Raw genomic sequence first — 13,366 nt, forward strand, 5'->3', positions numbered from 1 at the left:
GCCCTAACCGGTTTGGCTCAGTGGATAGAGCGTCGGCCTGCGGACTCAAGGTTCCCAGGTTCGATTCCGGTCAAGGGCATGTACCTTGGTTGCGGGCTGCAGGAGGCAGCTGATCGATGTTTCTAATTCTCTATCCCTCTCACTTCCTCTCTGTAAAAAAATCAATAAAATATATTTTAAAAATAAATAGATAAATAAATTTTTATTGATTGCAGAGAGAAAGAAAGGGAAAAGAATAGGGAAATAGAAACATCATTGAGAAGGCTGCCTCCTGCACACCCCCTACTGGGGATCGAGTCTGCAACCTGGGCATGTGCCCTGACCGGAATGGAACCAGCGACCTCTTGGTTCATGGGTTGACACTCAACAACGGAGCCACACTGGCTGGGCCTTGGAAGTTTTTTAAAGACCTCCAGATGATTCTGATATGAAGACAAGTTGGAGGGCCACCGGGTTCACTAAATACCGAATGTACAAATATAATGGATTTTCCCGCAACTCAGACACAGTCCAGCCTGCCGATCACACACAGGTGGACGGTTCCACGTCAGCACCCTCCATCCAGGGCCCTGCATTCATGACCACTCAGCAAACAGCTCCTAGCACCAAGTTTCATACTGCTTTCAAAAAGAACCAGAACTGGTTAAAGCAATGAAAGAGAAAGCAAAGGGATCGTGGAGGTGAGTTGCTTTTTGAGTGCATTTGTCTTTTCTTTGGGTTGTTGTAGAATGTTTGATTTCTCAGGGCATTGACAATATTTACTTTTGCAATAGTATTATTATTAGAATACTGTTGTGCTTCAACCCCTCCCTCCCTCCCTCTCCTTTCATTTCTTCCTCCTTCATTCCATTCTTTCCCTTCCTTTCCCTTCCCTCCTCTTCCTCTCCTCTCTCTTCCTTAGTGCGGCCTGATTTAATCTCTTGTTTCCTTCATTTTATCCAGCATTTCTGTGTGTTTGGAACAATAAGGAGAATCCTTCTGCATCAGCTCAGTCTGCCAAATTAGCTGGTATAATCTTAAAATACCTTCTATAACAATAAAAGCGTAATATGCTAATTAGACCGGACAGCCGAACGACCTTCCGGACGTCCTTCCGGACATCCTTCCAAGTGATAGGTACTAAATAAGAGCCAGCTTTTACTAAACACTGTCTCTAAAAATTGCTCTACCTCCTTCATGCATCTTTACTCCTTCACTCAGTTTCATAAGGTTGGTACTATATTCACACACATATTCAAACCATATCCTTCTTACCTTATAGATGAGGAAACCAAGACATGGGGACCCTAGCCCTAGCCGGTTTGGCTTGATGGATAGAGCGTCGGCCTGTGGACTGAAAGGTCCCAGGTTCGATTCCGGTCAAGGGCACATGCCCGGGTCGTGGGCTCAATCCCCAGTGGGGGGCGTGCAGGAGGCAGCCAATCCATGATTCTCTCTCATCATTGATTTTTATAACTCTCTCTCCCTCTTCCTTCCTCTCTGAAATCAATAAAAATATATTTAAAAAAAAAAGACATGGGGACCCTAAGTCATAGGGTTTTGAACCTAAGCAGTCTGGCCTCACGCTTGTCAGCTTTATTGAGATTTCATTTAAAGGCAATAAAATTAATTAAAAGGGGGGAGTTCTGCGGCATTTGGCTTACAGTTGAAGTTTTCCTTCTTTCTCTCCGCACAAGGAAAGTGACAAGGAAGGCAAAGGGAATGGGTCGAAGGCCCAGCCACCTCGGCTCCTAATGAAAAGTGCCGCCTGCAAGCCGCTAGATATTGGCGTGACGTTTGACTCCACAGCGGATGACGAATGTATGTTTTTATTCCTCAAGATTCATAAGGACTCAGGTACTCATCCAAGAATCATATTGCCCTCAGAGGGCCGGAACTTTGCCTCACTCCTCAAGGCAAGACTGAATTCACTGAGCCGTATCACTGGGCCTCCTACCTTACTGTGGCATGTTGGGGCCGAACCCAGCAACCCCCTCCTACAAAATGAGCGTGTCTGTTCCGTTGGCCACCACTGCCTAGTCCTGTATTTTCCACTGGCTGACTCACCCAGGTGGGTCTTCAGTGCACCAGGAAACACCAGCATCCCCTCCAAACAAAATTAGGTTTCCAGGAAATCCACTTTGGTGTTATAACTCTTTCACTCACAGATCCATAGCCAATTTTCCAAAGCACGACCATAATATCAAATTGACTCAGTAGGAAGGGATTCTACCATTAGCCATGCTCAGAACCAGAACCAACACTCCCCAGCAGCAACCCAGACAGTGGTATCGTTCTTGTCGCCACTCCAGACCCCCCCTCTTTCATAGTGGGTCCCCTTTATTGTTCTCTCATGCCACCTCGCCTTGGTCTTCATCCCAGTCCATCCTACTTGGAGAAGGAGCCACGGTCCTAGTCCTTTTCCTTCCAGGAGGCATCGCTGCCTTTTGTCTAGTTACGGATGCTAAGCAACGTGTGGAGAAAAAGTATTGCCCAACTCTATATGGAAGCTTCTAAGATCCAATGTTACGTTGGGAAAGGGGCAACTAACTTCCTCTCCCAGCAATAGTTACGCCCCAAACTCTTTGCCAAGCCCCAAAGATCCCCCATTAGGCACATTATGTAGCCAAAAGCCTTGAATCAAGAAACTCAATTTAAATGATTTTCTGGCCCTTGATGTTTTAGGTTATCGCCACCTCTCATGGTGTGGAATGTAGGTAAATTGAAGTTAGTTTTATTATTTTTCTTTCTGACGATGGAGTCACCTACACCTTAACGTTTACAGTGGAAATTCACAAAGTCTGAAGGGGTGAGAGAAGCTCTCTGGCAGCCGCATACAGGCACCCACCCTCTCCCTCCGTTTATGAATCATTTGAATGTCTCTCCCTGAATGAGCAGCCTGCCAGGAGTTGTTGGGTCTTTTCATCTCCGCAGGCTTGTGGGTGAAGAGGCCCTTCAGTTACTGCTGTAGAAGTTTCCACCCTCTGCCAAATGGCTCTGCCTGCGGCCATAAGAGATAATCATGTTTTACACCTACAGCAAAATGGAACGACCCCCATCTTTCACCATTCTTATTCTCAGGCACCTCACGCGTGTTTGCCAAGAGCTAGCAAACACAGTGGTCGGATTTTCAGGCAAAAGAGGGCAAGATGGGAAAAGCTCTTGAGAGAAAATCGTCCTTGCATGGTCCCATGTATGTTGGGGACAAGGGGGCAGGGACCTGGCTCTGTCATTCAGAATTTAATGTGGGTGGGCAGTAGTCATAGCCGGGAGAGACTGGTAAGCAGGTTGGAAAAGGATGATCCTGTTTTTGTTGTTGTTGTTTTTTAATATATTTTATTGATTTTTTACAGAGAGGAAGGGAGAGGGATAGAGAGTCAGAAACATCAATGAGAGAGAAACATCGATCAGCTGTCTCCTGCACACTCCCCACTGGTGATGTGCCCGCAACCAAGGTACATGCCCTTGAACGGAATCGAACCTGGGACCCTTCAGTCCGCAGGCCGACGCTCTATCCACTGAGCCAAACCAGTCAGGGCAATGATCCTGTTTTTATGCATCTGTCTTAAATGTATGTACAGCTGATATCCCAATGCTTCATCAGGGGAGTGTTTTGGGTTTTAGTTATGAACTTGGTGATGTTTTTGTGACCAGAAATATCCTGTAGGAACGTCACCCTTGCTTATGTCAGTCCACCCGTGATCACATTGGCTTTTGTATGCTTCTTTCTCTTAGCACATTGTGGACGGATGACGAGAATTCTCGCTTCACATTACACAGTGTTTTACAAAGTCTCATACTTAAAAATATATTAGCTGGTAAGAATATGTAATAAGTAACTTCAAAATGCAATGGGTATTTCATTGTAAAGTGTGCCTTTTAACGTTTATGTAAAATGTTTTTTGTTCTCGTTCAATAGAAACTTATCTGGCCACTGGGTAAAGCTAGCAATAACACTACTGGTCCTCAATATGTTAACACTGCAGATTCCAAGAACCTATCCATGATGTTGAGTAAGGACTTACTATGCAGGACAAATGGAGTCTTCCACCCTCCGGCTGATTCTCGTTGAGGAAGGATACACAAACCGCCTTCAGAAACCTGTGGAAGCAGGAAGAGCACTGAACAGGGAGCTGTGAACATGGGATTCTAGCCCTGGCTCGGCTACCGGCGAGTTCTGTGACTTTGGGAAAGTCGTTCATTATTCCTGGGCTTTGCTTTCTAATCTATGGAACGAGGAGTTTGGACTAAAGGAGCTTTTCCTCAAGTCTGTCCTGAATAGTATTCACTTTCATATTTCAAAATGGCCTGAGAAATTTAATTTTTTGGAGGAATTCAGTTTATACAAAAGGAGAATGGTTTCCTGGCTGCGGGACTCTCCCAGGTGTTTAATATGCTAATGTCATTGTTAAGCTCCAAAAGGCAGATCTAATGTATTCAGGATTTTCCAGTGCATTTGCTTATAAAATCGCTTGTGCACGGAGCATTCCAGTAAGCAGCAAATCCAAGGAGCTCCCTTCGAGAAACACTGAACCAGATAATCTTAAAGTGTCTTCTAATTCTAATATTCTCATTCTATCAGGCGGGAATGGTACTAAGAAAATGGGCACGTGTCACATGTAAATGACACAGGAAAGTGGGAAACGTTTTTTTGTTGTTTTTTTACCCTCATCTTCTTTAGGCTCTTCTCTCTCTTCTTAATGGCACCGCCGTGCCTGCTCTCAGCTGTCAATCTATCCATTGCGAAATCCGCACAATGCATCCTTTCTGTTATCTCTGAAACCCATTTCCAGGCCGGTAACCCTGCCTCCAGGCTTTCCTGGAGGACCTATTTCTTTTTTTCTTTTTTCTTTTTTGTTAATCTGCACCCGAGGATATTTTCCCATTGATTTTTTTAAATAGGAGTTCTTTTTAAAAATATATATTTTATTGATTTTTTTTTACAGAGAGGAAGGGAGAGGGATAAAGAGTCAGAAACATCGATGAGGGAGAAACATCGATCAGCTGCATCCTGCACACCTCCTACTGGGGCTGTGCCCGCAACCAAGGTACATACCCTTGACCGGAACCGAACCTGGGACCTTTCAGTCCACAGGCTGAAGCTCTATCCACTGAGCCAAACCGGTTAGGGCTCCCATTGACTTTTAGAGAGAGTGGAAGGGAGGGGGAGAGACAAAGAGAGAGAAAGATCGCTTGGTTGCCTCCCACACGGGCCAGGGTTCGAACCTGCAACCGAGATATGTGCCCTTGACCGGAATCGAACCTAGGACCCTCCAGTCCGAGGCTCTATCCACTGAGTCAAATCAGCCAGGGCATAGACCTATTTCTTGATGATTGCTTTTCTGGTGGAAACACTCAAAATCTCTCATGAGGGCATGAAAAGGCCCCCTCTCTCTGCTTGTCTGTTCTTGACCTTGTCTGTCCTGGACCTCTGTCTTCTCTTGACCTTGGTGCCAGAGGTGTTTCTTTTAAACCGTGCATCTCATCAGGTCACCTCCCTTCTCAAAAATCTTCAAAGCTCCCACATGGTGACGGAATAAAATTCGAAATTCTTCAAGGTCATCCATGGTCTAGCCCTAGCTTAGTCTACCGTTCTTATCTCTATGAGCCAAGCTCCCCGCTCCTTAAAAACATCTTATCTCATGCTTTTTTTCATCTATGGGAATATAATCTTTTCTCTTTAGGTTTCCCGCCTCTTCTCTCTTGTTATTGAAACGTGTATCTCCAATAAAACATTTGTATCATTCAAGGCCCAGCTCTCCCCACCTCCTTTGAAACTGCCCCTGCCCCCGGCATTCTCATTTAGATGGCCATCTCTCTTCTCTGAACTTGGCTAGAACCTCCTTTATCACATATGCCCCCTGCCAGTATTATAGTGATTTTTAAATTCATGCCGGTCATTCCTCAGATAATGGATTGGTTGGACAGGAGCAATAGTGAATGACTGGACTCAGCTTAAAAGCTCAGTGTGAACCCATTCATTCGTTCACTCATTGAACAATTCTGTTCAGACACTGGAGCATATAAAACATGGGTAAGGCCGAAACCGGTTTGGCTCAGTGGATAGAGCGTCGGCCGGCGGACTGAAAGGTCCCAGGTTCAATTCCGGTCAAGGGCATGTATATCATTCAAGGCCCAGCTCTCCCCACCTCCTTTGAAACTGACCCTGCCCCGGCATTCTCATTTAGATGGCCATCTCTCTTCTCTGAACTTGGCTAGAACCTCCTTTATCACATATGCCCCCTGCCAGTATTATAGTGATTTTTAAATTCATGCCGGTCATTCCTCAGATAATGGATTGGTTGGACAGGAGCAATAGTGAATGACTGGACTCAGCTTAAAAGCTCAGTGTGAACCCATTCATTCGTTCACTCATTGAACAATTCTGTTCAGACACTGGAGCATATAAAACATGGGTAAGGCCGAAACCGGTTTGGCTCAGTGGATAGAGCGCTTATCACATATGCCCCCTGCCAGATTATAGTGATTTTTAAATTCATGCCTGTCATTCCTCAGATAATGGGTTGGTTGGACAGGAGCAATAGTGAATGACTGGACTAGGCTTAAAAGCTCAGTGTGAACCCATTCATTTGTTCACTCATTGAACACTTCTGTTCAGACACTGGAGCATATAAAACATGGATAAGATCCTCCAACCAGTCCCTTGGTACCCCCAGTACAGCTCCGGGTGCTCACGGAGAGGCGCCAGTGGACAGTCCATCACAGACCCCCTCCCCACCCCCGCTTCCTGAGCAGAGAGGCTGCGCAGGCCCCAAACACTGTTGCTGCTGCGATGGTTCCTTTGCATGGGTAAGATCCTACAACCAGTCCCTTGGTCCCCCCAGTACAGCTCCGGGTGCTCACGGAGAGGCGCCAGTGGACAGTCCATCACAGACCCCCTCCCCACCCCCGCTTCCTGAGCAGAGAGGCTGCGCAGGCCCCAAACACTGTTGCTGCTGCGATGGTTCCTTTGGCCCAGGTGGTAAGATCCTGTCATCTGAGATCCTTCATGTTCCTTGAAACCCATTAAAAAAAACACCTGTCCTTTGATCACACCTCCAAAGCCTCATTTTCAGATTCATCTTAGGGAGGCTCTGGAACAAGCCTGCACTAAACCCTCCACAAGTCCGGGTGCACTTACCGGAGCGTTATTTACTGAAACCCCCGTGCGGTGTGCAATCCACACGCAGAAGTCCCCGAAGCGGGGGGCTGGGGAGATGGAGCAGGAAGATAAACCGGCTTTGATGCCGGTTTCAATGGGTGGTAATTTCTTGCTTCCATGATGCTCCACAAACACAGCTGTCAGGAGTGCACTGTGTAAATCAGATGCTAATTAAATTAAATTCCCACTAGAATTAAGGCAGCAAAGGATTTTGTGGTGTTTTCTTGCAAACTAGGCCTCTTCGCAAAGACAGCTGGAGCACTGGCATTCAGGTACGTGGGAGCAACAGCTGCAGCGAAGCGAAGCAACTGCTTCCAGAGCGGAATTGCCATCAGTGTCAGGAAAATGGATGGCATTTTGGACACCATCAGGAATGTTAAAAATTCGGACAATCTGGTGGAGACAGAGCTGGACTGGGAAAGAGGAGAACTGGGCTGTGAGGTCAGTTTTGGCAAAATCATTTTACAGCTCTAAGCCTTATTTTCCTGCTTCCTCCCACCCACTTCCCTCCTATCCCCCCTCCCTTCTCGCCTTCCACTGAATGTTAGCTGAGGGACAACTACTGCCAGGCAGTCTACTGGGTCCTGGAAACAGAAAGATTCAAAAGATACTTTCTGCCCTGACCGGTTTGGCTCGGTGGATGGAGCGTCGGCCTGCGGACTGAAGGGTCCCAGATTCAATTCCGGTCAAGGGCATGTACCTTGGTTGCGGGCACATCCCCAGTGTGGGGTGTGCAGGAGGCAGCTGATAGATGTTTCTCTCTCATCGATGTTTCTAATTCTCTATCCCTCTCCCCTCCTCTCTGTAAAAAATCAATAAAATATATTTTTTTAAAAAGATACTTCCTGCCCTCTGGATCCTCCTGATCTTTTTGTGTTTTGTTTTGGTGTGTGTGTGTGTGTGCGTGCTTTGTTTTCAATATATTTTCATTGATTTCAGAGAGGAAGGGAAAGGGAGAGAGAGATAGAAACATCAATGATGAGAGAGAATCATTGACTGGCTGCCTCCTGCACACCCCGCCACTGGGGATAAAGCCAGCAACCCGGGCATGTGCCCTGACCAGGAATCAAACCGTGACCTCCTGGTTCATAGGTCGACGCTCAACCACTGAGCCACGCCAGCCGGGCCCTCCTGGTCTTTTTGGAGAACCAGGAGGTGGGACTCCATACTCGGCACCTTCCATGACTCACAGCTCTGCCATTCCAAATATGAGCTTTCATTCAACCAGCGAGCAGGTGATGGCAACTCTGATTGTCAGTGCTCGGTCCCACCTCCCTGCTGAAGAATACCCAAGACACGGTTTTCTAGCGAAGTGCGTACGCGGGATCTCCATGGCGAATGCCTTTCTTTCTCTGGGTCAAGGTTAAAAAAGTTGGAGGAACACTGATCTCTGTCAGGGCACTGAAATGTGCAGTGGTTTCCATCCCATGGACACAGCAGGAGTGAATTATGGGGGATAAAATCTTGCTAAAAGAAGGGATCATCTGCTGTGTTTCTTCAGGGACATTGTCAAACGTGCTCATAAAGCAAATAGATGGCAGGGGATGTGTAGATTGAAAGGTTTGTGATGAGACAGGGTTTTCCCAGATAATCACTTCCCTGAACGGTGTGTATCATGTGTCAGCTGTTGAAGCTCAGAGAAAACGTGTCCCAGCAGATAGCTTTCCTTCCCTAATCCCACCCATCCCCCTGCCACTTATTACATCACCAGCTATAAATCACCTTCTTCCTCTTCTCGCAAAAGACACCCTCGCTCCATTTCTTGGGCCCCCATGCAATGGCCTGAAAACATATTTCCTACGTCTCTGGAGTGAGGACTGTCCTGGTAGCAGATGATGGAGTTGTGTTGTGAATTATTTAAGGCAGCATCCGTCACGAGTGCCTGACATGAGAATTCAGTGTTTTGGATGGTAGTTCAGAGTCAAAATCCCAAGAAAGGTAAACCCTCAAGAATGAAGTCATTCCTGTGTGTGTTGTCAAATGGAAGGCTGGCTAGGTTGTTTCTATAAATCATGCTCCAACACAGGGAAGCCGCAGAATCCTGCAGTGTGTGCAAAAAACAGTTCCTTCGTCTCTTGACACGTGCCTTTGGATTTTGAAGGATGATGCTTTTGTAACTTCAAAACAGGGTTTCAAGATCTATGCACTCGGGGCGCTCGAAGATGCTGAAGGGAGGAGGCCATCAGTATAGCGTGTGGAAGGCCCCATAGAGCCTCATCCCAGAGAAATGAGAACCTGAGATCTGAGAACTGACTTGTGCCAGGTACCTGGTAGTCTTTTTCTCTCTTGTCCCAGCTTTTAATTTAGAAATAGATCAAACCTACAGAGAAACGGAAAGAATAGCACAATAAGCATTTATATAGCCTTCACTTATCTTGGTTCATCGACTGTTAACATTTTGCCATGTGATTGCTTTTTCTCATCTATCTATCTATCTATCTATCTATCTATCATCTATCTATCTATCTATCTATCTATCTATCTATCTATCTATGTGTAATAGATAGGTATAGATATAGATATAGAAAGATATCTATATCTCCTTATCTACTAATTAAGTTGTAGACATCATGGCAATTTACACTTAAATACTTCAGCCGCTGTCTCCTAAGAATAAGGATATTCTCCTACCTAATTGTAATATTTAACACATTTAACAGTAACACAGAGCCCAATCTAGATTTTCCCAGTTGTCCCCACATCTGGTATTCTTGATCCTGTGCCAAGATTCTATTCCTCAGCACCTCCAATTCCCAGAAAAAGCATTTCACTGAAGTCCTCTGTATCCTCCTCACCCCACGGGAGGGATCAAACCCCACAGCCCGGATGATATGTTACTATTTGACACCCCCCCCCCCCCGGAGGAAGGGAGGGACACACTGGAGAGGGAGGGGCCTCCTACTGGGACAGTGCCCTTCCTTTCACCCTCAGGGATGAGCAGGAGCCTTGAGGGGGGGGATTTTCTTTCCAAACAAGCCCCTCTATTAAAGATCTGACATGTTTAGGGGGTTGTTTACAGATAAACCAAGGCCAAGGCCGCCCTGCTATGGCATCCAAGGCCCTTCATGAACCTCATCTCCCTCCCCTCCTCCTCCCAACCCGCTCTCCAGCCTCCCTAACAAATGAAGTTCCCTCTGACCTCTAGGCTGGTACACGTGTTTCTTGTGCCCAGAATACGATTTCTCCCGTTACACCCCCAGTCTCCTCTGAGCACCCCTGGCCTCCCAGTCTGCTCCTCCTCTGTCTCCCGGAGGCCCTCACTTCTCCTTCCTGCACCGACACACTCGACTGTAATTGTCTGTTTGTCTCTATGGCCCACCCCTCACTGTGGGCAGAGGGCCAGCCCATAGCGAGTGCTCAAGCGGCCTTTAGTACGGGGATTGATGGCATGTTGAGGGACCGCTCCTTGTTGGGGAATTGGACCCTCTACAGCCCCTTCGCTAGGAACCCCTGTTTCACACTAGGGGTTCAGTGGGTAAGGAGTGTTATATGATGGAATCCGAATCCTCAGGGGGTCATGCTCCAGATAGGGAAGCAAGTCTAACGGGCACGGAAGGCCGGATAGTAGTCCAAGAAAACGGGGTGAGAAATGGCTGACAGCGCATTCTAGACCAGATCGTGCATCGGAACCGCCTAAGGGGACTTGCTAAAAACACAGATCCCCCATCTCTGCACCCCGAGGCTTTAACCAAAGGTCCAAGGCTCTCTTGATGCAAGTGACCCTAGAGCAGTGGTTCTCAACCTTTGGGTTGCGACCCCTTTGGGGGTCGAATGACCCTTTCACAGGGGTCGCCTAAGACCATCGGAAAACACATATATAATTACATATTGTTTTTGTGATTAATCACTATGCTTTAATGATGTTCAACTTGTAACAATGAAATTGGGGGTCACCACAACATGAGGAACTGTATTAAAGGGTCGTGGCATTAGGAAGGTTGAGAAACACTGAGCTAGAGATTCTGAGGTGCTGGGCCATGCCTGACCTTCAGGAACCGCTGGCAGCTAAGGGCTCAAACTTCGTAAGATGCAGGGGTGGCAGGGAGGGCCTCCCCGCCTTCAGGGCCTTTGTGTGAAGGAGGAGAAGACAGCCGGTGGAAGGAGGCCACCCACGGAGCGTGGCCTGGCGGGTGGAGGCTGCACTTCTTCTTCCGTTTGCCCCTTGGCCCGATGCGTGTAGAGGGCACAACCTGAACACACAGATCCAGCAACTCTGCCCGCAGGGAGGAGGAGGAAGGTCACAGGTAGGGATTCGGCGGAGCCTGAAGGAGGCGGGAGGAAGAGAGCCACTTGATTGCATGTACCATTTCTGCGACCGGGAGCAAAGGGTATCCAACCACGCCAACAGCCCAGACCCTCTTCTCTACCGAGCCTCAAGTTATACAACTATATTGATCCCAGTTACCAAAGGAGGTCAGGTATAGGAGGGTGTTCTGTACATTATTAGGTACCATAAAAATATGAGTTATCGTCGTCACTCCCACCAGAACTGGCCTGTTTCTCTACAGCTTCCCTTCCTCACATCTGACCGCTGTGAGGATTCACTGAAAACTCCCGGTTGTTTTTGGAATTGGTCACTAGGTGTAGCTATTTGTTAAGATAACATTGTACTGACTAACCTTTCCCCGGGCTCTGGAATGCTTTTTTTTTTTTTTTAATATTTTATTGATTTTTTACAGAGAGGAAGGGAGAGGGATAGAGAGCTAGAAACATCAATGAGAGAGAAACATCGATCAGCTGCCTCCTGCACACCCCCCACTGGGGATGTGCCTGCAACCAAGGTACATGCCTTTGACCGGAATTGAACCTGGGACCCTTCAGTCTGCAGGCCGACGCTCTATCCACTGAGCCAAACCGGTCAGGGCTGGAATGCTTTTAAATTTTTTTTGTAGAGGTACGGAGATTGTTTTTTTCTCTATCTGATTTTAAGAATTACCCATTGTATTTCCCATAATTTACAGTGAGATAATTCAAGGTCAAGTAAGGGAGACAAAAATGTCTTTAGATTCTACATTTCTTTTTTCTCCTTTCATATTCTTGATTTTTAAAAAAATATCTTTATTGATTTCAGAGAGCAAGGGAGAGGGAGAGAGAGAGATAGAAACATCAATGATGAGAGAGAATCACTGGTCAGCTGCCTCTTGCACTCCCCACACTGGGGACCAAGCCCGCAACCCGGGCATGTGCCCCTGACCAGAATTGAACCTGGGAAGCTTCAGTCCGCAGGCCGACAGTCTATCCACTGAGCCAAACCAGCTGGGCTCATGCCCTTGATTTTAACCATCATCTTTCTCACTGCAGTGCCTGCAATGCAGATCACTCCTCAATCTCTATATATCCTTCATTCAACACATACTTGCTGAGCATCGTATCCGGGCCAGGCATTGGGTTAGGAGCTGCAGATACAGAGCGAATAAAACAGTGTCACCAATTACCCAACTTACTCTGATCGCTCTTTCTTGGACAACAGACCCACACTACCAACCTCCTGTTGGGAAATGAGCTAAACAAACTCACCTGTCTTTTCTGATTCCTGTTAGGTCTGATCAAATAATCGAATCCATACCCTCTCCCCTGGGAAACTGACCTTTAGGTCATTTTGCAACCGCCATTCCCTTTCGCTTAGACCACATTCCATTTGCTAAGACGATTAACTTTCCCCTCCAGCCTTGCCCAGGATCCGGACCAGTCCAGAGAATTCCCCACTGAAAAAGCCCACCTAGAGGCCTTTAAAATCTCTGTCTTCCCATCCCCGGGGTGCTGACGCTATTTTGGGGCTCAGCCCATCTCGTTTTCCAGATGACCTAATCCTATATAATAAAAGGCTAATATGCAAATCGACCGAACAGCAGAACGACCAGTCACTATGACACGCACTGACCACCAGGGGGCAGACGCTCAATGCAGGAGCTGCTTCCTGGTGGCCAGTGCGCTCAGCCAGAAGCCGGGCTCATGGCTGGCTAGTGCAGTGGCAGTGGCGGGAGCCTCTCCTGCCTCCGCAGCAGTTGGACATCCCCTGAGGGCTCCCGGACTGCGAGAGGGCGCAGGCCAGGCTGAGGGACCCCCCTGAGTGCACGAATCTCGTGCACTGGGTCTCTAGTACATTTATAATTCTTTACTACATTCGGTCCCGTGTGTTCCTCCTTCGGCGACCCTAACATTTTTTCCCATATTGAAAATCTCCTGAGATAGCTAGCATCCATGGAATTCGCCTGCTGAGTTGCT

This window comes from Myotis brandtii, unplaced genomic scaffold (genome assembly GCF_000412655.1).
Source record: "Myotis brandtii unplaced genomic scaffold, ASM41265v1 scaffold231, whole genome shotgun sequence".
In the NCBI taxonomy this organism is placed as follows: Eukaryota; Metazoa; Chordata; class Mammalia; order Chiroptera; family Vespertilionidae; genus Myotis; species Myotis brandtii.